The following is a 25,107-nucleotide window of genomic DNA, read 5'->3' as shown; positions in this document are numbered from 1 at the left end:
GTGATCTAACATAAAAATTCCTTTTTTCCCATCAAGGCAGCACAAACACTACCAGAGTTCTAGTAAGACTCATTTTGATAGTTCAATGGGACTTCCGTGGCTTGCATATCTTATGCTATCAATGTTCAAAGGAGCATTTCACTGGGAATGCATATACATCTGCACTGCCAGACTGAGAGGTCTGGAAAATCTGCTGGTTCTTCTAAAATATTTTAAGCTAGTTCCTCACCCTTTTTAAAGAGGAGGAAAACTTTCAGCACATCACTTTTCCTGAAGTGAAAAAGTATTAATGGTCATAATATGTACAAAATGAGGGCTTCTTAAAGAAAAGAGAAGAATAAAATATCAATTACTTCAAAGATCATATAGTGCTTTAATTAGAGTTCTTCTTCTGATCAGCTAAAGTGATAGAATTAAGCTACGACACCATTACAGAAATGGATAATTTGAAAACTGCTAAAGTTTTGGTATCAAAGCAGGAACCATAGGATTCCTTCCCTTTTCCAGCAACACAGCTTGAAACAGGCGAACCTGAGATGAAATCATTGCCTGTGTTCAACTCAGGCTATCCAAAATTACCCACTTTGAAATTATCTACTAAAATTTTTTCTAAGGATTACCACATGTGATGAAGTGCACACAAGGTTTGAAATGCTATCTATCAGTCACTAAATTTTCAGCATTCAAACACCAGCTGTAAAGAGAAGGGAAGATGGAGATGGACCATAACAGTAAACATCTCACCTTCTTTAGGAATCACTGCAAAAACTTAGTTTTCAAATATTTCCAACTACTGTTAATCTGTTCAGCATGTCTCTAATTAAAACCTAACCAGCAACTCAAAGCCCATGTGTGCTTGAGTGAATTAGCACAAAAGATAAAATGATATACAGATCAAAACATCAAACCACAGAATTACCTGATCTTCAGCTCCTTAGGACTCATAATCTCTCTCCTGAGGCATGAACATGTCTCTTTCTTAAATCTTAGAGTGTCGAGGTTTTCCTTGCACAGCTCATGATTTCAGAACAAAGTAGCACATTACCGGCCTTCTATTCCTTTCCTGCAACACTCTCCTTAAATATTTGGAGCCCAGGACATCAAAGGGAGCTGTCACTCCCTCAAACTAACCCTGACGACAGAACACATTATGAAAGCTCTCATCTCTTCAAAAGCTTGTCCCGTATGATGTGTTTGGGTTTCCATCCAGCAGCATTTTATTGAAAGTGTTTCATACTCACTTTTCAGCTTCCAGGGAAAAAAAGAAAAAAGGGAAAGGAAAAAAAAAAAAAAAAAGAGGGGAAAAAAAAATCCCTTAGAAATGTTCTTTGTCTCCTGGGGTTTGAAGGCATCTGTCTCCAGAGAGCAATCAGAGGCTACGCCGACATCAGTAAGTGGTGTGGCACACAACAGCTGGCGCAATGCAGCAGAGCAGCTGGTGCTGTGAGCAGGGCACATGCAGGCACCACCAGGCTTCTGCCTCACAGCAGTCCCCCATCCACTGATCAAACCTCCCTGCTCAATGTGTGGCTTGCAGAAGCCCAGAGAGTAGCCACCCCAGAAGTCTCTACTCTCATTCAGGAAAGCACATGCTGCCGGCTCTACCCACAAACGTAAAGCAACAGTCTCTGAAATATATCCTAAGAGGGAGCAGTTCTTTGAAAACATCACTTGCTTTAAGGGCTAAGAGAGCCCTGTTTTCACAGCTGTGAATGAGAATGAACCCCATCCATGTAAACAAAAAACCTCCGCCATGAGCACTGATAGTAAGGAGATGTCCATTTGAGAGAGAAGTTTGGGGTTAGGGAATTTTAAAAGGAAAGGAGACTCTTCCCTACCCCAGCACACATGCTCCCTCCCACCATGCTGATGGGCTAAGAGGAGGCCATGCAGCCTAAATAAGGGGCAAGTCAGCATTTATGTCCCTGAGCACAGAGACTACAATGCTTCAAATCAACTGCTTTGATTCTCGTTCTTCAAAGCGAATGCTTTATTATGTGTCTAAGGGAACACCCTCTACAGTGGATAATTCAATTATTTCTTATAAAATACATGTAAATAGCTCAGTATAGGTATATTATATGAAACAGGAGGGATTTCACACACACACATTTCCATGGTTCCATCAGAGCTGCTCTTTATACTGGTAAACAATTTTTAAAATCACATTTTAAATGTCTATAGTGTTTCAAAAGTATGTTTATCTGCATTAAATAATCTCTGCATTGGATGAAGCTTTTCTCTTTTAAGCCAAAAATTAAAACAAAAGTTGGAGGCAATAACCCTAATTCCCTAATCTCTTCAGGGAGATACAATAAACCCTCTTCTCCAAAAAACAAATAAACAAAGAAAAACCACTCAGATGAGAATGGTTTAAATTACATATTAAAAGGCTGGTGACGGCATGCAATGGAAGTAAGAGAAAGCTTTGTCTTGTACTACTTTGCATATTTAACAATACTCTATAAGCATTAATTCTCAAAAGAAAAGTCCAAGGAACCTAATAAAGAATTTCTACTATGGTGTAAGGAAAACTACAAGGGAGATACAAAATCACTGTCCCAGGACAGAGAAGAAATCTGGATACAAACCCTGGCTTAAAACTGATCCTTTACCCCTGAGACGCATGGGACCAGCCACGATTTATAGCCCTGCAATGAGCACTTCACCTCCTAAGGCTCTGTAGCCACACATTGCCTCTCTCCCCCAAAGCCCCTGGGGATGCCTTCCCTCAAGAGCAGCCCAGCACAGCTGCTTGCTGTGATGCGCTGAAGGTGTGCAGGAGAGGGTAAGGGAGCCTAAAGAAAAGGAAGGGGTGTACATGTGCAGGGGGACAGCCGAAGGTAATCATGCATCCTTGCTCTCTTCTGCCTGCAGAATGGAGAGTTGCCCCAGCAATTCCTTACCAGGTCTCTGGTGAGATCTTGTAAGAAAAATGTGCTTAAAGAGCCTGTTGTGTTTCCTGTTGTTACAAGTTCAGTTCCATGCCACAAAAACATAACTTTGGTCTCAGGGCTTCAGCAAGGCTTGAAGAAATGAGAGCACATTGCTTCCAGCAACTGGTTTTAAAACATGACATAGAGCACTGGGAAACATGAGCTATAAAGAAAATGAAAAATGAGTGGTATTAACCCACCCGCTTTTTTTGGCCTGAAATGAGAGCAGATTCAATGAGTGTGACTTACCACATAAGCTTAATTTTTGTACTGTGGGTAATTTCTCTAGAGAAATTTTTCTCTACTGTATAGGCAATCAAAAGAGAACAAGCACCTAAAATTACTTAGTTAACTAGACCATCCTCACCCACCTCAGTCAGCCCAACCTTTTAAGTTCAATAAAAAAGAAGATTAAAGGGCAAAGTGATTGGTCTGTAAGGTTTCTTCTTACAAAAAATATTCAGTCTTGCTGTCTCAGTGACAGCATTAAGTATAGACATGATATGCAAAGTGGTTTGTCTTCAAACAAGTTGGACAATAAGGTATTTCATAAAAATTCATACAGATTCAACACCACTAAGTTTAAAAATCAAAACTGCCTAAGATGGGGAGAGCGTCTAAAATGTTTTCCAGTGTGTGGGGGGAAAGCACCTCTGGTTCAGCTGAAATCAACTAAGGATATTGCTACAGCCTGAGAATTTGTATGATTTCAATGCTCTCTCCTGGCTTCAATCTATGAATGATTCTCATGTTCACTTAGAATGCAAATAAGGATATTTTATACGTACAGTGGGACTTTTTATTGATTAATGCATTATATTTCAGTCTGCAGGAAGATGCCACAATGAAACCTCGATCTATGGAAGCTAACCGAAAGTCTGTCCCATCTTTCTAGAAGTGAGGATCTTGTTCTATGATTGTTATTCTGATACTCCAGAAGTCATTTTCGGGCATGAGAAATGTACTGGTGAAAAAGTATGCAAGATATTGACAAGGCTGATTGTTAACATTAGATGACTTGAACAATTTCTTTTTTAATTATAACTTTACTGTTCAGCTCAACTAAAAGTTTTGAAGCTGCACTATTTTTCCCTGATGTTCAGACCTTTAATAAGTAACTAGTCTCTCAGTATTTTATGGGCTATGTTAATAGCTCTCCAAGGTGTTCTGCGTAGTTGCAGACCAATGTTTCTTAAGCAGCATTAAGAACCTCCATCAGGCATACAATACATCTCTCAATGTTCAGAAATGATGCAAGTAGACAATGGCCTTCTCTGTCCCTTTTATTTCCTGTATAATTATCCCTATAATAAATTATTAATATGATCCAGCATTTTATTGACTCATCTGTGCACTCATTTCAAGATTTGTGATGTAATACTTCGAACAGTCCAATACTGTAATTCATTGCCATGGCCTAAAGACAAAATTTTGGTGAATTATTTCTCATGACAGTCACACCTAGGAGGATGGGGAAGCTATCTCAAAGAGAAAAGATGAGTATGCCTAGGTACTTCTGAGATTAGTTTTGCCACACGACAAGTCAACATACTTTGCTTTCCCTACAAAGAAACTTGGTGCATATTATCAGTGCAACGCAGAACATATTATTGAGTTTCAGTCATTAAATTTGTAGGATGAGAATGTACCTCCTGAGCTGCTGACTGGGGTTCCCTGTTACTACATACACTCTATTACACAACATTTATTTACATGGTCAAGATGAGTAATTGTAAGGACAAATCTCATAATTATCTCTTGAATAGTAGTTTCAAAGCTTGTTACACTAGCAAATCAAACTTCATATGTAATTTGTAAGAACCAAATAAAACCCAGTAAAATACTGATATGATAGAAGAAAAAGCCAACTCAAAGTCTAGTGTTTAACTTCCTTGAAAGTAATTTAAAAAAAAAAAAAAATCTACATTAATACAATAGGCAATGCTTTAAACAGAAAACTATTTTAAGAACTAACTCAAAAAAATTATAACAAGAAAGATCCAGGACCAGTGTGTCTGGATGTCTGAATATATGGGCACAAAGATTGTTCCAGATCTATCCTTACATGATACTCCTTTCTATACTTACATTACAATAAAAATATCTGTGCTGTCTGGCACAGCTTTGCAAGTATCCAGAGAGGAAAATGAAAGTCAGGGATGGCATCCAGCTGAAAGTCAGCTTGGATGTCACAGCCTGTAGAGAAGTGCCTGGGCACCACTGCAACACTGACAAGGTGCCTGGATTAATAGAATAGACACCAGATATCAATTAATGTCCTCAGTGACAGAAAAGGCAAAGGTCTCAAGGAGGAAGGGATGTTAGAGTTAATGCATGGACTACAGGAGAAAAGCCACTGCACCTTTTCAAAGGAAGTTGTTTCTGAAAGAGAGAGATGGTGCTTGGCTGCCTGGCATACATACCCTTTTCATCTCTGGGATTCCAGAGAAAGCCTGCTGAAGATCAGAGCTAGGCTTAGAAAAAAGAAAACAGAGACATGAAAAGGAAAGGAAAAACCAGCATGGAAGATACTATTTGCTTTCTAATATCATGTAAAAACACCGGAGCAGGGAGACTAGACAGGAGTTAAAAGACAAATTTTGCTTTTGATTTTTAAGTGCATGGTTGCAAGCTTACCTCTGACTGATGAAGAGGACTACAGCAGAGGTGAGAGATGAGGAAAGGATGGGAGACCATTGTTTGTACCTACCAGCCCAACCCTTAGGAGGTAGGAGGGCCAAGGAGCTACTGTTTTCTGCTATGAGAATGTGAAGAGGAGGCTCCAGGATTCCCTCTGAGCCTGCCTTTATTAGTTGTAGCTCCCTTGCTCTCTCCTGGTTACCTTCAGCACATCACACCTAGCAGCTGCATTGGGTTACTCCTGAGCAAAGGCATCCAGGGTCTCTGGAGGAGAGAGCCAGTGGGAGCACGTGGCTGCCCAAGGCAGGCAGCTGCAGAGCCTCAGGAGGTGAAGTGCTCATGGCTGGACTGCAAACTGCGGCTGGCCCCATGCATCTCGGGGGAAGATGAATTTTAAGCCAGGGTTTGTATCCAAACTTCCTTTCCATCCTGGGACAACGCTTTTGCATCTCCTTCAGTTTCCCTTACTCTATAGTAGAAATGGTCTATTAAGTTTCTCCAACTTTTCTTTTGAGAATTATTCTTATGGAGTGTTGTTATATATCCAAATCGGTATGTAAGGATATGGACTTTTCATCTGTAGGAGCTTAACTGAGCTGAATATTTCTTCCTCCTCACTCCTTTTCACTTGTACCTAAGCATATGGGCACTTCTCCTCCTCCACTTTTTCCAGAACAGACTGAAGAACTGTTTCTGTAATTAGTTCCCAGGTCTCAAGCGTTTCCTATACAGCCTCTCTGCTGTAATGCTTCAACTTGTAAGAGACCTAAGCCTTTCTCTACATTGCTCAACATGAATGGAAAGTTCAGGCGGGAAGCTGGAGTCCTGCCATGCCTCCTCCCAGATGATGGCTGTGTCAACTCTCCATTTCTGAGATATCCTTCACCAAGGAATTAGGACATTTTTGTGCTGGATGCCCAAGTTTCTGCTCAGTACTTCATTTAAGTGTGATGTATGAACTCAGCTCTATGAAATGTGAATGTGTACATATGTCTATTATCAACTAAGGTAACAATCACACACAAAGTTAAAAGCTTTGAATTCTTTGATCTTACGCAAGTCTGAAAGTTTCCGTAATGCTTAGTCACAGGCAATATATTATCCTGATCCCAGCTGCAGACTGCAAGATTCTCATTAAAGATAGCATGCCATGAAAAGGCTTTATAACCATTCACCATTTCATCGATACTTACTGTTTAGCAGCAGAAAATGACAAACTAGGATACATCACTTTGTGAACAACTACAGGTAACTTAAAGGACGAAATAGATTAATTCTAGATGTTGTTAGACTTTACTGGTATTAGAGATATCTCTCTGTATTAGAGATTTTGCCTCTCTTAGAAGTTATTTATTATGAGAAATATTACATAGATTATTAAAATTACTTCTTCCCCCCCCCCCCCCCCCCCCAACACCTGGTAGAGGACACATCCTTAGCATACAGCAATCAGAACAAGCTGCTGATTCCTTGTTAGGAAACTTTTATGCCTGATACTCTTATAGAGATAGAAAACATGAAAGATACAAAAACACAGAAGCCTGCAGAAAACAAAGGAAACGCTGAACGACACTACTTAATGTTATGTCTCTTTTGTGCTGCCTGGAACAATAATGTAAAGGATAGATCTTTTTTTTTTTTTTTTTAGTTGGGTTTACTTTTGGTTTAGATTTTAGTGCTATTTTATTGAAGAAGAGGAAAAATTTAGAGCTCTGTAAAATAACCGCAGCACATGGACTTGACCAAATGCAGAGTCACTTCATCAAAGGTTTGCATTTAGTCAGACTCTCAAACTTCATTGAGGTATCTCCTCACAATCACATCTCCAGTATCACTCCAAATCTTAAACAAGATTTCTCTCTTCTGTCACATACCCATACTTCTTCCCCCTCTGGAGGTGAGCAGATCACTCAGAATCACCATAAGGAAAAAACAGCAGATTTATAGGCATTGCTGGACATACAAGGACTGTAACCTGCTTAAGTGCTCTAATGCAGATCAACAATGCTGAGCCCCCTTACAAATTTCTGTAACTTTTATTACAAAGTCAGGCTATTACAACTGCTTTCTGCTAACGCTCCTGGATGGGTGGCTATCAAAAGAACACTTGCTCATACCATTTCAGTACAGGCACCTGTCCTGGTTTCAGCTGGGACACAGTTAATTTTCTTCCTAGTACCCAGTACAGTGCTGTGTTTTGGTTTTAGTGTGAGAATAATGTTGATAACACACTGATGTTTTAGTTGTTGCTAAGTAGCACTTATCCTAAGTTACAGATTTTTCAGTTTCCCATGCTCTGCCAGAGAGGAGGTACACAAGCAGCTGGGAGAGAGCATGGCCAGGACAGCTGACCTGAACTAGCCAAAGGGATATTCCATACCATAGGACATCATGCTCAGTATAGACTGGGGGAGTTGGCTGAGGGGCAGATCACTGCTCTGGCATTGGTCAGCGGGTGATGAGAAATTGCTTTGTGCATCACCTGTCTTTTCTGGGGTTTTATTTCTCCCTGTTATATTCCTTTTCATGACAATTATTATTATATTTTATTATTATTATATTTTATTTTAGTTATTAAACTGTTCTTCTCTCAACCCACAAGTTTTACTTTTTGTTTTTTCAGTTCTTCTCCCCATCCCACTGGGAGGGGGAGAGCAGTGAGCAAGTGGCTGCATGGTGCTTAGTTGCTGGCTGGGGTTAAACCATGATAGCACCTAAATCGTTCTAAGTGCAGGAGATAGTTCATGATGTGATTTGTTGGGAAGAGAAAACAAGTATCTTTCCCAAAGTACCCAGAGTCATGAGTAGCCTCTGAGATATCTTTCCAGGACAGGCAAAAGGGGACCCTGCTATGACCATGCATTTAGGTGACCACACAGTGTAACAATCTGCTCCTACATGAATAAAAGCTTGGCCTGGTGGCCACCAAGAAGGAATGTCCCCTGGGGGCGGCCCTCCTTCTGAGGAATGGGCCTTTCCCTGACATGAGCTCTGTCCTCCCCAGGCTCAGCATGCTGCCATCCTATATCCAGAGAAACCCCAGAGATGCTCCAGAAAATTCAGCAAGATGCTTTCATAAGCATTATCCCTCATGATCTGACAGAACGGGTTGAGGCATGTACAGAGCAATGGAAGGATTTAGCAGGATTTTAAAGTAAATTCAGAAAAGAGACAAAAGTGACACGAGCTAATTGAGTGGAAACACAAACAGCTTTCTGACCATTATTCTGTGGTTGTTGAGCTCCTTCAGAGGGAGCTCAGTGGAAAACACATCTAAAGCCTGTCATTATGCTCCATAAAAAGAAGGTAATTGGCAATCCTACTAATCAGTCTTTTGTAGGATTACTTATATCCACAAACATCAGCTTACTCTTTCTCAACAACATATTCTTTAATGGTAATAAATATTGACTTTTCAAATCATAAACATGAATACCACATGCAAAAGCTTATTATTTTCTTATATTATGTAAAACCACTACTGCAGTACCATGCATCCTGAAATATCTTGTATGGTGTTTGAGGGTAGTTCAGTAAGAAATAAATATATTTTAGTACCATGGTACTACAGTGATTTACAATGGCTTGTGACACAGAGCAATTTTTTACTATTGGCAGTGATAACCAGCTTAGCAAAGATATACTACTAGTGAAGATCTACATAATCATACTTTATTGCAATCTTGAAAGACATCACTTAGCACAATTTATGGTATTCTGCAAAGATTTTTCTGTTTAGAAAGCTCTTAATCTTCATCATAATTAAAGAAGATTAAACTTTTTTTTCCCTTTGAAAAACACGAGCATTGCTTTCTAGCAAGGTAGCAGTGTACTCCTTCCAGATTTTAATCAAAGCAATGGCACTTGCTATAGGAAGAAACCTGCTTATTTCATCTACTATTTTGCTTTTCAAATCTTAAAGGAGCACTTCTGTTCTTTCATCTCTGAGGTCTTTGTATTTCTGCTAAAAAGCTCTGTATTCTTCATCTCACAGGTTTCACCTGGTCCTCCACAGGCAGAAGGTGACTCCTTTGCCTGCCTCCTGGAGGTGCTGGTAGCCAGAGGAACCCAGCAACACCACGCTGGGACCAAGAGGCTGAGCACAGGCAATGCCAGAAGGCAGGGAGAGTGGGAGGCCCCACCCTTGGACATTTTCAAAGCCTGAGTGACCAAGGCTCGAGGCACAGCCCAGTCAAACTATGAAGTTAGCCCTGTTTCGAGCAGTGGACCGAAGAAGCTACCTCCAGAGGTCCTTTCCACCATAAAGTAGCCTTTGCTTCTTTTTTTTTTTTTTTTTTTCCCCTGAAAAGTGCAAAGGTCTGAGCAAAAAATATTAGCTCTTTTTGTTCTCTGCATACTTCTATGCCAACTTCTCTTCATGCTGAGTATAATATAAGGACTATTCAAATGTTTTCCGAATAGCATACAGGAAGATCTCACTAGACACATGAATGTTTCTCCGTTACATCTTAACCTGTAGATTTTGGCAAGCACGGAAGTCACATATATCCATCAAACAACATAATGTCCAATAAATACCTTTTTGGACCTTTTACCTATTTTAGATCTTGGATCATTTTTCTTCATCCTCTATTTTTATTAGCACTCTACAATAAAAGTTTTCTCATGACATCACTGGAGTTCATGCATGTGACTTTTTTTTCCATGAATTCAGTGAAAATTAAAAAAAAATGTAGAGAGAAGGGATTTGATCTCTGCTGAAAAAAGGAACAGAGGGAGAAAAAGGCAAGTAATGGTTTTCAGAATGACTGTGGAGAAACAGGTATGATTGACAAGTACAAAATGTTGCAGAGGATACCAAAAAGCACAAAACCTGGCTTAACAGTTGTTACTTCACTACCTACAATGTCTGAAGAAAAGAGGCAAACTGCATGCTCTGTTTATTTTCATTCACTGTAAAGCACTTTGCACTTAGCAGATGCCAGCATATGTTTTGACTAGAAACACACAATTAAACTTGCCTGGAAATAACCAACTACAACAGGTAGGGGAATAAATAGCGTTGAGCCACTTCACACTAGCTCACAGGCAGCAGTACCACCCAGCAGGACAATCTATCAGCTACAGTAGCCAAGGCAAGTTTAGGAAACCAAAATGTTGACTGTATAGAAGTTCATTTGAGTACTGAACTGTAATTGTAGAAGGGGTGAAAAGAGCCCACTATACAGAACAAAAGCCACCAGTGTTTCTTATACAGAGAACCCATTGCAACCACTCTGAATTGCTACTGTATTTTCAGTATTATTTATACCTCTCCATCACCACAGTTGAGACTACAGGACTTTTTGTTTGTTTGTTTTTTTGGTTGAGTTTTTTTGAGAAAATCCCCAAAGCTCTAGACATTCAGCTGTGGCCCTCTACCATGTTGCATTCTGCAACTCCCAGCCCGAGCCTGCCCCACTTCCAACCCTTTGTTTATACATTTCAGTTTTCATATTTTGACTAGCTTTGCTAGCTCCATACACTCCATTTTATTTTTGTCCTACACCCATCATTTCATCTTCTTTCACCAAGCCAAGAGATTCCCCTCAGGAGACTGGAAAGGCACTTGCCCCTCTTCCATGCTTTACTGACTCAGTAAACATAATTCCTGAATTTTGCCTGGGTAGCACTGTAAATGTTCCCCCTGAGATTCCTGAGCACTGGAGCTAACTTGTTCAGCCCAGTCACATTTGAAACAGGCCAGCATTGGCAAGCATAAGGGAAGAAATATCCTCTGGAAACCAACAGTTCAAAAAGCCTCTTCAGTATGCTGTGTAACAATTTATGTAAAACTGTCTCACTGAAAAAAAAAAAAAAAAAGAAGAAAAATAAAAGCAGAACAAGAGTAGACTAGACAACTAAGCAACAGAACCAGCCACCCAGAGTTCACAGATCAATAAACAAAATTTAACCACATACTACTTAACATCGCCTTTCACCTTTCTTATCTTCTGTCTCTAGATATCTTATCCAAAGCAAAATAACCCAGATTTTTATTCAAATGAAAGTCATTAATAAATAAATAAAAAGGATGTCTTTCAATTATCCCCTAAACAGAAAAAGTTCCTTCACAGACATTGATAGAAAAATAGAATATGCATAAAACTACATGTTGAAGATACTACTTGCCAAAATGCATGTCTGAACTATATCACACTTTATGTCACTACTACCATGGAAAAAACCACACAAATTGCTTTGCTGATAAGGACCCTGGAATGCCTCTGTGGTCTAACAGGAATAAAAGACAGAAAATGGAGATCTCTACCTGCCTCCCTCTGCTTTCTCAGTAGCAATAATGTACTCTTTGTGCAGATTAAACGACAAATTCCATTTATGTGATAATAGCATGAAGGCGTTTAAAGCCCTTGTCACGGGAAAGAAGGTTAAGTTCATGCTTCAACAGCAGGAACAAGTTCAAACATGCTGATGAGAAAATTAACTGACCAATTCATTAGCCACAAAAAGCACCTCATTTGACAACAACTTAAAAAAGCATTACGCCACAGGCATTGCTTCTTTTTCATTTGTATTTTCTGAGGTATTTTCTGAATTCTCACAGTACTGTGACACTTCCTTTAGAGTTAATCCTGATTTATCCTGGGCTAGAGAAGACTATACATTAAAGAAGCACACACTTAGAGCTCAGCCCTGCAACGTGTGGAGTGCTCTGGCTGCTGGCCACCGGTGCACTTAGGCACATGTTTTATTTTAAACACACAAGCAGTTCCACTGAAATTCAGAGACAAAGTCACAGTATGGATAGAGCCAGATCATGTCCCCAAAATGTGAAGCTATATTAAAAAAAAAGAACAAAGCACAACTTAAAACTAACACGATTATTTCACTGGGTCAGGTAAATCTGTCCTAGTAGACAAGTTGTTCTACAGCACACTAATAGGGTCAGAGAGGTGTCTCAGCCTGCTCATGGCTCGCGTATGCTCCTAAATGGGCCACGCATGACAAAATGATTTTGCAGAAAGCACTGTAAGCATTCAAAGGAAAGTTCATCAATATCACCCATAGCTGCCAAAAACAAAGAGAAAGGCAGAAACTGAAACCTGAAGGATATCCTTAATTCTCATCCGGTGGGCAGGGTTCTGCATCATGAAGGACGTGTGCACCTTTCACAAAGTTGTTCAAGCCTACACTGCTTTTTAACAACTACCCAGGTCTGGCAAATTTCTTTCCTTCTTGACACTTGACATAAGCAATAGAACTGTATGAATTATTCCCCTGAAAATGCTATTAACATTTCAGTGTTAAAATTACACTGTGTCAAGCAGCAGACAAAAAAAAAGTTGTATTTCAGAGTACAGAAAATTTCTGTAGACTCAGTGCTTCTAGGATAGGATTAAAAAAAAAGAGATCAAGACCACTTTTACTTGTGTGCCTAAATATTAATTTACCTTTCAGATGACAAAAATGAAACTATTATTGTATCCTATTATTATGATCAGACATTCTGAAATGTGAATCTTCCATAATGCACCAATTTTATTTGAAAACAAATCTGGTTTTAATTTCAAGATCACAAATTAATGTTAGCATATTTTATATCTCTTGCTCAAATACATCTACAATTTAAATAAATTTTGTTATATACTGCAATCTGCATCTTGAGTGACAACCTCTGCACTGGTTATCAGCCTAGAGGGATGAGATAATAAATAACCCCCTTGCTTCAAGAAGTATTTTATAATGCAAAATGTCACAGCTCTGTAAAGCAGTGTTAGCATATCTGAGCAAATTGTTGTATCAATGACATTTTAAAACTTTAGAGAATAGGAACTTTAAAGTAACAGATCAAGAGCATACTGTTCTTGATTTTGCAGCACATGAAAATGTAATGCTTCCAGCACTGCAGCTGAGTGCTCCTCAGCTTCTTCAACACCATTGTATTAAAAAATAAAAATAAATTTTTAAAAAGAAGAAAAAATCTAATTAGAAAAGCTTTCACTGGTTTCAGTAACTGCTAGCATACACAATATTCCCACCTTTTTACCAACCAAAATCCTCACTTGTTTTACCAGGTTTGGTGGCAAACAGTAATGAGAAACTTGGTTCGAGGCATTGGGCTCCCTGATGAAAGGATCAAACAACACACATCTCAGTCACAGGTTGCACAAACCTCTTGGATCTGCACAGCAGGGCCCAAAGTCTTGCAGCTTAGAGGAAAGGTTGGGACAGGATCCTGAGAAGCAGGCTCCAGGTGCCAGTTCGTGCCAGTCTTTGGGACACAGCATTTCTCCCACCTACCTGGGCCAGAGGGACACAGACCCACCATCCTGGGATCCGGCAGAGGATCAGTCACAGAATCATTGAATCATAGAATCATTTAGATTGGAAAAGACCTTTAAGATCATTGAGTCCAACCGTTAACCTAACACTGTCAAGTCCACTACTAAACCACCTCCCTAAGCACTATGTTTACACATCTTTTAAATACCTCCAGGGATGGTGACTCAACCACTTCCCTGGGAAGCCTGTTCCAATGCTTGATAACGCTTCTGTTGAAGAATTCTTTTCCTAACATCCAATCTAAACCTTCCCTGGAACAACTTGAGGCCATTTCCTCTTGTCCTATCGCTTGTTACCTGGGAGAAGAAATCAACACCCACCTCGCTACAGCCTCCTTTCAGGTAGTTGTAGAGGGCGATGAGGTCTCCCCTCAGTCTCCTTTTCTCCAGGCTAAACAACCCCCAGTTCCCTCAGCCGCTCCTCACATGACTTGTTCTCCAGAGCCTTCATCAGCTCTGTTGCCCTTCTTTGGACATGCTCCACCCCCAACAAGGGCCCCCTTTCTTGTAGTGAGGGGCCCAAAACTGAACACAGTACTAGAGGTGCGGCCTCACCAGTGCCAAGTACAGGGGACGATCAGTACCCTAGTCCTGCTGGCCACACTATTTCTGATAGAAATAGGATGCTATTGGCTGCCTTGGCCACCTGGGCACACTGCTGGCTCATGTTCAGTCGACTGTCAGCCAACACGCTCAGGTCCTTTTCCACCAGGATGCCTTCCATCCACTCTTCCCCAAGACTGTAGAATTGCATGGGGTTCTTGTGACCCAAGTGCAGGACCCAGCATTTGACCTTGTTGAACCTTATACAACTGGCCTCAGCCCATCGATCTGGTCTGTCCAGATCCCTCTGTAGAGCCTCTGTACCCTTGAGTAGATCAACACTCTCACTCAACTTGGTGTCATCTGCAAACTTACTGAGGGTAAACTCTGCAGTGCCTGACCTGCTGGGAAAGAAAAAGCTGACATAAAGTAACATCAAGGCATACAAGTACAGCCTCCAGATGTGATAAAGAACATAGCAAAAGCACGGGGTATAATTTGTTTGTGCCCCATCAAGATAAAAGTGAAGTTAATGAGTAAATTACTGATTTGCCTCTATGGATTGCATTCAACTGGCAGTCCCATGCTACAGAGGAATTATCTTTTGTCATGGCTGTAGGAGTGGATAGAGTTCAGAAAGGTGACAAATTTTCCAGTGGGAGAACAGAGACTTCAGGTTAAAAATGAGTCTTAAATGTTCCAGAGTCTGAGAAAATAAAGGGGGGGGGGGGGGGGGGGCTGGGGGGGGAGGACTTAAACACAGGGCACAGCCAAAGAGAAAGAGAACAATTTCATCAGTGCATTTGTCTTCATAATTACGTGCAGTATTAGCTGAGAAGAGGAACTGTCTGCACAAGAAAAGGCAGGCACAAGAAGGAGGGGGATACTTGTCAATCCTATGAAGGTTTTTGTCAGATGCAAAAGTGCTTCAAAGCTGTAAGAAAAGGCATTTTTAATATTTTTTAACATCTTCCTTTTTAACATCCAGATCTGTGCATTTTTTTGTGCTCAGACTCTTGTGTATATTGTAACATACCTTTCAGGTGCTGAAATATTCCCAGCCATTTCCGTCACTCCGGCAGTTCTGATGTACACCGTCCAGAAGGATGGGTTCAATATACTTCCTCAGTGCTGTGAGACCTCTGTTTATAACTTCTTTTTTGGTCCTGCCCTGTAGTGCTTAACTCTATCAGTTATCATCAACACAACAGATTAGATTAGTGAGCTGGGACAGCCTGTAGAAAAAGACTCAGTCCAAGGTACTACACTATCTGCTCTGCTTTTCCTGATGCCAGTAGCTTCGCTGTAAGAGTTGCAGCTAGGAAGTTCTGTATTTTTTTGTTTTAAGGGGGATCCCATATGGATAAACAATGCCATTCTTCAGACCTCATTAGATTAGTTGACAAGGAATCAGTCCTATTACGTTGTTACGCCCCCATGTCTTACTGTTCTCCGATAAATTAGTGAAGCAGTCATGCTTCTAAAAGCCGCCCCGTTTCCGTGAACGGATTGTTTATGTATGGCTCTAGCAAGGTCAGCTTCAGATACTGAGGTGCTCAATAGCAAAGGGTCATATGATCCATTTAATGCATTTCTCAAATTCATTATTTGTTTTTCTGAGCTGCTGCATAGTCCGACTGCCCTAATGATTAAGAGCTTCCCTTCTAATTCCTAAACTACATTTATACATAGTTCATACCGTTTGGTCTTGTGTAAAAATTACTCTTCCGTTTAATGAGGGTTGGTCTTCATTATTTTCTTTCAAGGATAATGACAGTGAAAGAAAAACAAAAGAAAAAGAAAACCTACCCCAAAACAGCACCAGCACCTCAATAAAAGTCATACAGTTTGAAAACCAACTGGTGTCAGCAAACAAAGCAACAATCAGTTTTGAATCCATAAATATATTCAGCAGTAAATAGGGGGAAAAACACATCCTGAAATCTCTTTCACAAGAAAGAAGAAACAGTGTGGTAGTGACCAAAAAAGCCTGTATAAAAGCAGAGACACAAATGAAGCATAGACTTAGCAAAGTCATCAGAGCTTATTCAGGCCCTCCCACAGAGGCAAGTAAATATTAAAGAGGTCCATTTAAGAAAAAAGAAGGGTAAATTTCTATTCGTATTGAAGCCCACTATAAACCTCATTTGGATGGCAATTTAACCATTATTTCACCAAATTGCTAAATAAAAATAGGAAACAAAACCAAGCCCAATCAGAACTTACAAAGAGTATTGAAGTAACTACTCCACTGTTACCACTGAAAATTTTGCCCCTTTCTCACCGACAAACAAGGGCTCTGAATGAACTGAGAAGCAAGGGACACAAACAATCAGACATTGTTGGCAAACAGGGGGATGGGAGCTGCATTGCAAAGCAGTGCTAAGTCTGGACAATGTCCTCTCTGCACTACCCAGACATAGCCCAGGCACCCCATGCAGAAAGCCAGGTTACAAATCATGGCTTCAAGTCAACGTTTAACCTCTTGTTGGAGTGCTGCATTAAGCTACACTGGCATTGCACATCTCAGGACTGCCTCTCTATCCTGATACCCCTGTCTGGTGACACAGTTGTAGCTGTCACTGCAGCTTGGGATCAGATTCTGGGCAGGCACACTAGCAGACAGCTGATGCCAACCTCTGAAGAAAAGCAAGGAGATGGTGGGCTGAGGAAAGTTAACCAACCACGTCAGCATCATAGCTGATGCATGGTGAAAGCAACAGCTTTCATTTTGCTAATGCTTGGACAGGCAGAGATTTCAGCACATACAGATGGAAGCAAATACTAGATGTTGTATCATACCTTCCACTATGCGTTGCTGTAATTCTTTCTGCAACCAATATGAGAAGAGTTCCTTTCCAGAAATAAAGGTTACATCCAAACTGATTTTCAACTGACCAAGACAGCCCAAAACATTTTACTAAGGTTAATAACTGCTCTCCTGACCCTACCAAAAAGATCATTATCCTAGATCAGACTAGACATGGTTAGAAAAACAAATTACAAGGAACAACATATTTACAGACTTTTACTAAAGAAAAAGCTGAATAGCCGCATAATTCAAAAATATCTCCACATTCCACTTGATCTAAATTCGATGAATTTACAGATTGTAAATTTGATACACTGCCAACTTCTCTGTTTAAAGTCCTGAAAAACAGTCCTGTACTAGTCAATATTAGTCCAGATACTTTTTATTTTTCAAATTAAATTGATTGATAAAATCTCCATGTTGAAACACAAAAAAGTTCACACAAACACCACCACTCTGGGACAGATTAACCAAGCAGAGTTAATTAAAGCACATTTGAACAAGTAGATTTAAAAAAAAGATAAGTAAATATATATGCAGTAGAGTCAACTGCTTTGATAATATTTTGTGTGACCAACAAGATGTGTCTAGAAAAGACTCACAGCAGGAAAAACAATAAACAGAGAGCTCAGACAGCTAATTAATACTGCTAATTTACCTTGTACCCTAACAGGCCACTTACTGTCATCTGCACTCTGTCAAAGAGTAGATGGTGACAGTTCTCAAGGATTGCTAGTAAATTATTTTCATTTTGCCCTTTGCCTCATAAACAAAACACCACGGTGACAGAAGCTGCTTGACCTACTTTCTAAGGAAGAGATTTCCAAAGAAACACTCCCACTCTAAGAGGCAAGAAGCAGAAAGCCTTGAACAGCAGAAACTTTCCAACTTCCAAACAAAAGATATTTTATTTAAACTACATATGCAGTTTTTCTTTCTCTTTGCAATGCCCCTCCACCTCCCCCCATCTCCACCGCCCTATTATTCCTGATTTCTGCTCTACTTTCTTTATACCTCCATTATGTGTAAGAGCACACAAACTAGCTACTAAACTGACCCACTGGTCTTTTCCCATCATGTCACAGATGTCTTAAATTTTAACTTCACCTATTCTTTTCCTGGATTATGAATTTTAATTTATCCATACACTCCATATGTGGAAGACAAGCCCCACAACTGCAGTGAAAGCATAGACATAATGCTAGTTCATCACTCATCACAGTAGGCCACAACACATGTGTTTTCTCCAGATCTCAGGGACCTGCAGAAGTTTAAGAGACTGCAAAAGAGCTCTAACAAACTTGCTGTGTTACTTCACGGGAGTGAAGTAACCTCCTGGAAAAGTCTGCTTCTCTTAACTTGTAAATAATTTTCTTAACTGCACTATTTCATGTCTGAACAGCAGCAAGTCCTAAAGTCATAAAATGACATTCTGCCATGGGCCTTCCCTTTGAAACCTCAGTGTTAGCTACTGCTGTGCAACTACAGTTTCAAGATGGCCAGCCTTGTTTTATCCTTGCTTTTTGTATCCCCGTTGTTGTATCCCCGAATGCCCGTTCCTTCCATTTTCCTCCACCTCAAGACCCTCTAAAGCAATGACAGGCTTCTCCTAATGAGCTTGTGCTGGGGCACAGCAACCACTGCCCTCTCAGTTGAGTCAGGGGAGTATGATCTCTGCAGAAATGAAGTGGGTTACAGCCAACAGTTGCTCATACATTTGAGAGTAAATTCTTTGAAAGAAGCTCCTACTTCTTATGATTAATGCAATTCCTCACATAACTGGGTGGCACATGAAGACCCACACTGTAACAGCTAGTCATGGATAATGGGTTAGTTACACTACCCATATTAAATAAGGGGGAAAGGTGATGGTTTATTGTTTTTAATTGGCATAACACAAAAGTTCCCTTTGGAAAAAAACATAGTTTTTAAATTAATTTATTGGAAAAGCAGCATAGATTTATTTAGTAAGAGAAAAAAGGTATTCACAGAATTTAACCCTATTTTGGGATGCTGGAAAATGTTGATATGAGTCGGGAAACTTACAAAAACCTCAGTTTTCAAAAACTTCCTGGAATCTCCCAGTTCCTAAGGACTGGTGCAGACAAGCAAAATATTGCTGGAAGTTAGTGACAACTATGCTGCCTGGGGATCAGACACAGGGGAGGAGGGAAAGGGGTAGCACATTCAGCTTCAGTGCAGAATGAGTCCTTCTCAAGTCTGGTGGCTCAGCGCTGCTCCCGGCTGGGATGGCCAATCGTGCCATCACGAAAGCATTTCTTCACTTAGTTGATTTTTCACCTATCACATCAGGGAACTGAAACCTTAAGGATTAATGAAAGTATTTGAGAAAATAATATAGTTATATAGTCCATCAAGTTTGAGAAGTGTCCAATTATTCTAATAACTTAGTTGAGACTGAGCACAGGCAGCTTTTTAATTGCACTGTATCACATACCTTCAACGAGTTAAAGCATTCTTAAAAACAGCATAACCAGATTGTTACAAATTTATTTGTACATGAATATCGTTGTCTTGCTTTGCCTTTCTTCTCTTACATGACTAAGGGAGAGGAGAGACAGAGCAAAAGAGCTTTATTTCATTCCTTCAAATATTTAGGAGCTTATCAGTAATCAGACATCTTATAATCATTAATTCAATCCAAAATTCCTAGAACACTGGGAGCAAAAATAAAAGTCAAACATAATCAAAAGCTCTGTCAACAGTGTTACAGTTCACAGAAATGTATAAAAACAGCTGCGCAAAACACAGTTTACAGACAAGGTTTATAGCTTTCTTTAATGAAATAGAGGGGAAGTCAATGTTAACAGTCTCATACTCAGTGAAGTGATGATAATAAGACAACATTATTTATCCTCTGAAATAACAATGACTCTTCAGGAACAGCTGAATTATCCCTTCTGTTATAAATGGCTCAGGATTATAGACATACATAATGGCAGACGATGCATGCAGTCCTCTCATGGATAGCATGAGTTACAAGCTGCTTCTTTCTCTCGTCTGTGTCACCCACAAAAGGCTGAAAGCTCTGGACACTGTCACCCCACGTGGAGTCACCATGTCCATTCTAAACACAGAAATTATGTCACCCCTTTCCAAAGCCACATCCTTTTAAAATGGCCAGAGGTTCTCTCTCTTGTCCAACTAGATTACACCCAAACACAATGGACAAGAAGTTCCTACATCTTGCAAGAACAGGAGTTTTTTTCTTGGTTTTTTTTTTCACCCCCTGAATAACCCTTCATGCTTATTCACAATGTTAATATACTTTAAAAGGATTTAAACAGTGACCTCTACATGCACTCCAAGGTGTCTATTTATGGATTTATTTGTGCAAAGGACAGAGAATGGGCAAACCTCTCATTAAAAAAAAAAATATATATATTTTGAATCAATTCTCACCAGTTAGGCTCTAGTTCTGGTTTTAAAAATTTGTATTAGATCTTTAACAAATATGGTGAGCTTGTGTTTGATCAACTCAACTATGTAAATTTTCCAAACAAAAGAAATCTAAGAGTGTTCCTGCTCCATAGCTGACTCACATTCAGAACTAAATCATATGCATGACTATTTTATGACCTTGCTTGGAGTCAACACAAAGTTGAGTTGCACTGCAATTTAAATTACTTCTAAACGTCTTTTGGCAATAACAATCCCTTGATAGTAACTAGCACTATTCTTTAGAGACCTGATTTTCTAACACCAACACCTGCATTCATTTAATCTGAGCTTTTCAGACTCATTGGCATCACCTGCTGTAGATGTTAATATGTTGCTTCAGGCTCTTGTTGGAAAGGTTGTTTGATGCCTCAATTCTCATAGGATTCACCAGTTTGAGGCAGATCCTTCACTTCCTTCACTATCCCTGAGTATGATCACACCCACAAACCCTCACTCAAAAGCCTTCAGCAGCTCTTTGACAGCTACATAGCTGGGCAGCCTATTAAGCAATTAAATGATTTTTCTAATATGAAAAATGCTCTCTCCTTCTAATGTAGAGAAGCCAAAACATGAACAATCTTTCAGGCAGGAAAAAGTAGACCATGAGATATTTTAAATACCTCTTATATGTTACTGTGGTGTTACCTATTTCTAGGTGGAATCGTTTTTTTCCCAGGCATTTGAAGCAAAGCCACCTGGAGGAGGGAACACAGCAGCTGCTCAACTGTGCCAAGCAACAAAACAGCTCAGAGGAAGAATTAAAGAACAGCAGACTATATAACTGAAACGTAGTAAGAAGGTTATTACAAAAGATGTAATACAAGCTGAAATCTGATCAGAATAACCCAAATGGCACATTTTCTTTTATTAGTACAAATGGTTGAAACCTTGCTGTTATTTCTTATCCAAAACATTTCAGCTTTAATGCATGGCATTGATGAATTAGCACTATATAAGAAGGTCTTGTATAGTGGCAGAGTCAAGTCATTCACTTCAACCTGGCTGAAGATGAAACTCAGAATGTAAGTATTAAGTCCTGAATAAAGCTATATATTCTCCAATGGGATACAACTTCCACACCACTAAAATGCCCACATTGCTGTGGTGAAACGCTATTTAACATAGCACCACAATACTCTTTCAATTAGCAGAGGAAATGAAGACTAACCCATTGAAAACTAAAGATGTGTAAACACGTTAAACCAGTAAAGAAGAGAGGACATGGCAAAGACACCAGAATTAAAAAGTATTTGGATAAAAGCTACTATAGTGAGTAAACATAGGCAAGACTCTAGTTTGACACTACGCTGAAGCATCGCTGTACTTTTATAGTTGATGCTGTGTAAGGCAAAAGAGTCTGGGGCAAAGATTTTTATTAGCTCAGTTAGTATAGGCAACATGAAAGACAACAAGCAGCACGAGCTTGACCAAAATAGAAAAAATAGTAAAAAACCAATAAAATAATAAGATGGACTAAGATTTTCTAGAAAAGAGGTGATACAGGATTCAATATAAGATAAATTATATTGCACAAACTAGTTAAATGAGTATTACTGATACACATTACTCTTTTACAGTAACAAACAGAAAAAGTAGAAAATGGTTCAAAAAGTCTTGCTTCTCCCGATCTCATTTTTATTGCAAACAAACTTCTAGTTTTAATAAACATTCTGCTTATATATAAAAAGGCAGCAGGTAGAATACAACATGGCAAGTGTGTTGTTTCTGTGAATGTTGAACAATCAAGCAAACAAAAGATATGAAGAACACTACTGTTTTGCATTAAATACTATTATAAACGAAGACTTTTTTTTTTTTTTTTTTAACTGTGGTACATAATAATAGTGGTAAAGTATTATATCTTTTAGCCTGAAAGTTTCTACCATTTCAAGAGAACCTTTGTGTACTTAAAATGTAGAATCCACTTGAACAAGTGCAGTCGCTCCAGGGATGCAATTGCTATAGCTCAACAAAATAAAAAGAACTATATCAAGCATTGAGTTCTTCATGCTTATCTTGGCCTGTTTTTAAAATAGGAAATAACAATATTGCATGCATAGCCAACTCCAGAGGGTAATATATCACCTTCTAAGATAAGTATCTAGCATAGATATAAGAGAGGAATTGCCTTCTGGAGCTGCATGACTCTCCCCATTGACAACAGAGAAACACCAGATGAATCCAACCTTTATTATAAAGGTCTGTGTAATAAGAGATGCACAGTAATGGATTCAGAACAAAGATAAAATATGCAATTTAAAAAAAAAAAAAAAAGTAGAAGTTTTATTTCAAAGGAAAGAAATTACTTTCCAAGTTTGCTCATCTCTCATAAGAGGATGATCCTCTTTCTTTTCCCCCAACTTCTTTTTTGAAGTGTGTCTATATAATTTAAACTATTCCTTCATCTTTTTATATATGTGCACACATGTCTATGTATATATACACTATGCAAAAAAAGACATCATTTAATGACACACAACAAATTAATGTTGAGATATAACAGTATATATTAATTCTTAGAATAATTAATATTATGTCTCACTAAGCCAGTGGTACCAATTATTCAAAAATCAGTATTCTGATGTATCTAAATTATTGTTTCCTTAATATTAGTATGGCAAAGAACTACTTTTGATACCAAATCTATTCATTGCAGCATCTAAGCAAATAATTTAGCAGAAAAAATAAATTTTGCCAAGAAAAATGCTTACCCACAGAAATTTATAGCCCAAATTAGTTGTTACAAACCACTGTAGAACGAAATCAATTCACACAAAATGCAGTCAGAAGACATGTTTATGTAAAGCTGTAGAAAACAGTATAATACAAAGGGAAATAAAATGAGAGGAAAACTGATAAGGGGAAGTGTTACATGGTATTACAAAAAGCAGACGTTAAACTTAACATAGAAGGATATTAAAGATTACGCTGCTTTTGTCAAAAGCCACTCCACAAAAGACGTTCCTTAAAGTATTGAGGATTTTATGATGGTTTACTCCAATTTTGTTAAGGGTATCCAATAGCATTTCAGTGTAACCAGAGTCTGAAAAGGTAAACATTATCCACAAACAGTAGTTATTCTACCAGAAAGTATGACCAATCTACTTGTAAAAATCTGCACTGATCTAGTTTTCTAGCAACAGTTCTGATGTCAATGAGATAGTTCTATCTAAGCTAACAAATTGCCGATATCTAGATGCTTTTACTGACAACAGTAAAAGGGAAAAAATATAGTCTAAATTTCTGAATAAATTTACTCAGATTTAATATAGAGCTCATCTAAAAGCAATGAAAGCAGAATTGAACTGTGGATGCCTGCTGTAACAGCATGAATTAAACTTATGAATCACATTCCTCCCCTTCTCAAGCACTTCATTAGTCCTTTCAAAAGCCTAGCTTTTGTTTCACTGAGCTGAGAAATGTAAACTGCTTTTCAGAAGCTGTGTCTTTTCTACCAGTATCCTTTCCCCCATTTCTCCTATTGCTGATGCTGGCTGTGAGAATAATCAAAGTTAGAGGACATATAGGTATTGTATGCATTTAATCAGCTGGAAGTCACAGAACTGCAGTGATTCTTACCTGTTTTCTATATTGTGCTTTGCAAAGCTACTTTTCGAATGAGTCTTAAAATGATTATGCTTAATTTGGGCACATGTCCTTATAACAATTTTCTGCTATCAGATAAATTATATGATAACATTGGTATGTTGAAAATAATTAAAACTACCTCATTGCAAAAGTAAATTTCAGTGGCCTATATTGTTCAATAGCTTCATCAGTGACCTGCTGGTTGCCAAAGCGGTCCCATTGGCAAATACACAACTGACAGTAAATTAGAAGGAGTGATGACATGGCTGATGGTAGAGCATCTAGCTGGAAAGACCTTTAATACTCTTGAGGTTTGGGCCAACACAAACCTCATGACATTCCCCATGTGCCCAGGTGGGTTCATGGCACAGAATAACCCCTGGTCTGAGTAGGGACCAGGAGCAAAGGGGATGGGCAGCCATGGCTCTGCCCATGCCGGGGCTGGCTGCCCTCATCCAGGTGGGTGATGATCCTGTCTGAAGTGGGAGGAGCCCTCCCGAGAGCCTTACAGCCAACACATCCCTGGGTTTTATAAATACTCAGAAGTATTCTAATTATTTAGATGATTAGTGAAAAAAAAATAGTAATTCAGTCTTTTTAAAACTGCTTTTTTAAAAAAAATATTATTTGCTCTGATTATCAAAGGCCTGCTTTCCTCTCCCACAATTGGGGCCACATAGCTTTTAAATATCTCAATATTTTTTTGTTTATTTCAGAATTATGCTCATATAAAAATCTAGTTCCAAAACATATATTTATGTAACATAAAACTCCAAAAGCTCCAAAATAATAATCATTCAGAAAGGAACTTTTCCTGTTAACT

At 39.0% G+C, this 25,107-nt stretch overlaps 1 protein-coding gene across 2 annotated transcripts in view; it reads right to left on the bottom strand.

Annotated features, from left to right (window-relative positions):
* Positions 1-25,107, bottom strand: part of CHRM3 (cholinergic receptor muscarinic 3) — a 290,659-nt gene that overhangs the window by 165,618 nt on the left and 99,934 nt on the right. Inside the window, exon 1 of one of the 2 annotated variants that reach the window (XM_074864824.1) lies at positions 23,408-23,435. The exons of the other annotated variant lie outside the window; for it this stretch is intronic. The gene's annotated coding sequence lies outside the window, so the exon portion shown is untranslated. Of the gene's footprint in view, positions 1-23,407; positions 23,436-25,107 lie in introns of those variants that run through there. 2 annotated transcript variants of the gene reach the window in all.

This window comes from Strix uralensis, chromosome 3 (assembly GCF_047716275.1).
Source record: "Strix uralensis isolate ZFMK-TIS-50842 chromosome 3, bStrUra1, whole genome shotgun sequence".
Taxonomy (NCBI): Eukaryota; Metazoa; Chordata; class Aves; order Strigiformes; family Strigidae; genus Strix; species Strix uralensis.
Note: the sequence above shows the minus strand (reverse complement) of the source record. Positions and strands in the feature narration are given on the sequence as shown.